The sequence below is a fragment of the Platichthys flesus genome, chromosome 12 (genome assembly GCF_949316205.1).
Source record: "Platichthys flesus chromosome 12, fPlaFle2.1, whole genome shotgun sequence".
In the NCBI taxonomy this organism is placed as follows: domain Eukaryota; kingdom Metazoa; phylum Chordata; class Actinopteri; order Pleuronectiformes; family Pleuronectidae; genus Platichthys; species Platichthys flesus.
This window is the reverse complement of record NC_084956.1, coordinates 38,640-42,853: the sequence shown is the minus strand read 5'-3', so window position 1 is coordinate 42,853 and position 4,214 is coordinate 38,640. Positions and strand designations below refer to the sequence as shown.

Sequence of the window (4,214 nt, the reverse complement as noted above, 5' to 3'; positions counted from 1 at the left end):
CAAAATGTGTAGGGCGTGGAATGAATGAAAGACCCCTTTCCAATATCTGAATTTGTTCTGCGGTTGGGGTGAATAGTGTAGATAGATTGAGGATATTTGATGTGGAGCTCCACCCCAAATCAGGTGCGGGGTCAGTAAGGGGCGTTATGTTAAGATGTAAGTTGGATGGGACTGTATTTAAGCCCGGTTTGGGTTTTGATGTGATTGTAAATTTAATTGTTGCAACCAGTATTCAAAAATGCGTGTGGCAGTAGCCGGTTTCCAGTGTATATTATCTTGCTCTGTAAAAAAAGTGTCGTGAGGTATTTCGGCTAAAAATGGAAAGTAAGTGGCTATGGTATTGTTAATATATTTAAGGTTGTGTTGCTGTTTACTAGTGAGGTTGGCAGAAAAATTAATAATGGGGAAGTAAATGTCAGCATTGGGGAAGGCAAGTTGGGCCTGTTTGTATAGTGATTTGAGCTGTTTACAAGAGGTCTGCCTGGGGTCCTGATCTTTGTTATTAATACCAATTGAGAGGACGACAATTTTAACATCTGGAATGGGGATGGCTTTCTCACACAGTTTAAGAAAATGGTACATATTGGCCCCCGGGTAACTGTCAAGTTGTATTGTGGGATGGTTGTGAGGGGGGATTCGATTTATGTTGGAATCCCCCAGTACCAGGACTGGTTTGCGGCCTTTGATGAACCAGTCCTGGATTTTGCGGTTGGGTCTGGAGATGTGATATGTGGTCTTAAATTTACCTGCTGCGTTGGAGTCGGACTGCAGAGGACTGAATGGAGAGGAGGTGGCACAGGGTCCTGGGGAGCTGTCGTCGGGGGGTGAAGGTGTGTCGGAGTCCGGAGTGGCACAACCGGGAGGCGGAGTCCCCGGGCGCAGTTGTTGAGAGGAGGTCTCAGATACGGTGTTGTGGGCTACATTAGCCTTTATTACGCCGCTCATCATGTGTGATGACCCTCCTGCTAATGCGGTCGGGGCTCCTTCTTGTCCAATCGTGCCAGTCCGGGCACCGGCAACACCTAGGGGAGAGGAAGGGGGAGAAGAAATGATGTCAGGAACCAAGGAAAACGCATCAGATTCTGTGATGTTGTTGAGCGGGTCCGGTAGCTGGTGGATTTGGGCCTCTATCTGTTGTGTGCGTCTGTTTGGCCTTGATTGTATATTAGTAGTCGGTAAGTCTGGGGTGTTTGGGGATGGTAGTGTCACTGAAGTGTTGGGTCTGGTGAATTTCTGTCGGACGGGGGAAGGGTGGGGATCGGATGTTATTCCTCCCGTCTCCTGAGGGACCTGTTTGGGTCCCCAGGAGACTGTTTTTACCTTTGATAGGGAGGGGGTGGGGATGTTTGATTCTTCAGGGGCTAGTTTAAGCTCCCTGGTGAGACTGGGGGGAGTCAGTTGTGGGTGAGCCCTCTGTGTCTGTAGAGGGCTCTTCTTGAGTATGGGCGGGTGGGGTAGTACGTTCGGGGGGGTGTTATTCTGTGATCTTGATGTAGGTAAAGCAAGTCGTGTGTGTTGGTGTAATGGGGTCCTGGTTTGGGGGAGGGGGAAAGTCATGTGTCTGAAAGTCGGGTGTGGGCCATATTGAGTACGTCGAGAAGGTTGTGGTTGTTGAGTGTCCATGGCAGGTACTGTCCGGGGTTGGGTAGGGGTGGGGAGGAGGGGTGTACGATATTGTCGAGTCCTGTGTGGCTGGGATGTCAGTGGGAACTTACTGGAGGCTGGCAGTGGTGGAAATTCGTCCTCGTCGGATAATTCCGGGATGGTGGAGAGGGAACTCCCCAACCTGCTCTTGTGTGTGGAAAGAGGTTTTTGTTTGTTAATCATGTTGCGGTGTTGTGTGTGTCTGTTCAATGCATGTTCGGTGGCTGTAATTGTGTCTGGCCTGAAGCGTTGCCCGTATCTCCTTCTAGCCCAACCAATGGCTATCTGTAGTGCTGTAGTGTTATGTGTTGTCTGGCTGAGAGTATGTATGGTGTTGGCGTAGTGTTCTTGTAATATAGTCATGTTTGTTTTCATCCAGTGTGTTGTATTGTTTTGTATTTTGTGTCGTGTGGTGTCAGAGGGTGTGGCTGGTTTGATGAATTCTGATAGTCTGTTGACCTGCCTCATCATTCCTGGTGGAAAGGTGTTAGTTGCAAGTGAGTGATCGGTTGTATGTTTATGGTGTATGGCCTGAATTAAACGGAATAGTTTTTTGGCTGCGGCTCGAGTTTCCGGGTCAGGTGCATGATTGAGTATGTGGGTGGGTGTTGTGTCTGTGTATGTGGTCCTGGGTGTAATGTTGTATTTGTTTTGTGGTGTTGAATGCGTGTTAATTGACATCAGTGGTGGTAGTGTTGTGTGCATGAGCTGTGGTCTGAGCCCTTGGCCACTCGACGCTACGGTCTTAGCTCTGTTAAAAAACATATTTTGATAATCACTGGTGGGGGTTCTTACCCTGGCAGCGTCGGTGAAGGTCTCATGGAGGTCCAACAGTGGTCTGGTTGATCTGCTCCTGGCCGTCCTTTGCCGAGCTGGGGTGCTGGATTGTTCGGTGAGGTTTTACCAGCTGTGCTCCAGCGAGATGGTCTTTGGCCTCTGGTGCCCTGGTGCCTGGTGGGGACACTGATACAAAAAAGAGGAGCTCCGGTGTGCTCGTCCCAGTGCGAGATAGAGTTTGTCCGGGAGGTCTCCAGAATGTTATTAAAAGTGTTTAACCCACAGAAAAAATGCACCAAAAAGCATGGGTCCAGATATAGTCCCCTGTCACAGTTTCTTAAAAAAGGGGGAGGAGATCTCAAAAAAGTTTTTGAGAGGAACAAGTAATCTCCATCTCAAAAGCAAAAAAGGAGGAGAGGAGGTCCTTTTTCCGATATAAAACTGTGTTTTTTGGAGGAAGACAAGGCCTCGGGCAGAAGCCCCCCAGGATGATCAAAAATTCTAACTTTTAAATAATTAAAAACAAACAATCTCAATAGTTAAAAAGCAAAAAGCTGCTTTAAAACAAGAGATAAAAGATAAAAGATAAAAAGAGTCTAAGGTGACGTACCGTAGAGTGGTTTTAAAATCCCTGACGTTTCGCAGTGGTTGTTGCTTCTTCAGAGGAGGCTGTTCAGACTGGTAGCTCTGGTGGTTTAAAAGTGTTGAAGGAGGGAAAGTGTGTCCCTCCTCCAAGGCTCAAACCACCTATCAGTTGGTTGTATTTGCAAATTGGTCGTTTGTGATTGGGCTAGAAGGGCAGATCCTGTTTGAATTTTGGAGGGAAAATTAGGGTCCCATCTGATTGGTTGCTTTGGGGGGCGGAGGCTAGAAAATATCCAGGTAATTTTATCTGGTGTGTGCTGTTTAACAATAACTATGGCCTCAGGGTTAAGGTCTAGGTTCTTAACGTGGAGGACCTGGGTTCGAATCCCCAGGGGGAATGAAACTTATGGAATTCCCCATGAAGGAAATCATTGTTCCTTCTACAACGTGAAAATATCTTTGTTGTATAGGCTGTTTAACCAGATGTGGGGGGGATTTTGTTGTGTTTTTCGTATGTTATTCTAACTAGGTTACCTTCCAGCCGGATTGAAGCTCACAAGATTTGAACTGATTGTCTATTTTCTACAATCACTGTGGCAACGGGGATGGACCCAGGACTTTGGCGTGGGGGATCCGGGTTCAAGGACCGCCCCGGGGCACCTAAACAGAAGTTTACAGGGATGGGCTCAGGACTTTGGCGTGGGGGATCCAAGTTCAAGACTGCCCCAGGACATCAAACAGGGGTCGCTGTTGTTGGGGTTACACGTGAGGGAAGCTGTCCCTCCGTATATAGTTGTTATCGATTTTTTGTTTAAGGTAAGAAGCTCTTGTGATTGGAAGGTCTATCCATCACTGGGTGGAAAGTCTGTGTGTGTACATGTGCGTGTGTGTGAGTGTGTGTGTGTGTAGATATGTGTGTGTGTGTGTGTGTGAAGATGTAAGTGTGTGTGTTATTATTTATATGGTTATTGTATTAAACGTATGTTCCAACCGGATTGTTATTCATAGGTCAGTGGCACGGGCGGGGTTAGGTTTTGGTTAGGGTTGGGGTTTAGGATTCAGGGGTTTGATTTTTGTGGCACTGGCCTACTGACCTATTTCGTTCAAACCGGTTGGAAATTTGACAGTGTGGTGATAGTCAGGTTGGTAGAGTACAGCTCCACCATCCCGGGGACCAGGGTTCAATCCCCAGGCAGAGCACAACAGTC

At 47.5% G+C, this 4,214-nt stretch overlaps 1 long non-coding RNA gene across 1 annotated transcript; it reads right to left on the bottom strand.

Annotated features, from left to right (window-relative positions):
* Positions 1-855: 855 nt before the first annotated feature.
* On the bottom strand, positions 856-2,733 carry LOC133965899 (uncharacterized). The gene is made up of 3 exons (XR_009923900.1): positions 2,440-2,733; positions 1,716-1,791; positions 856-1,022 (listed from the first exon to the last, which is right to left on the bottom strand). It is a non-coding gene; the product is annotated as an uncharacterized LOC133965899 (long non-coding RNA).
* Positions 2,734-4,214: the final 1,481 nt, after the last annotated feature.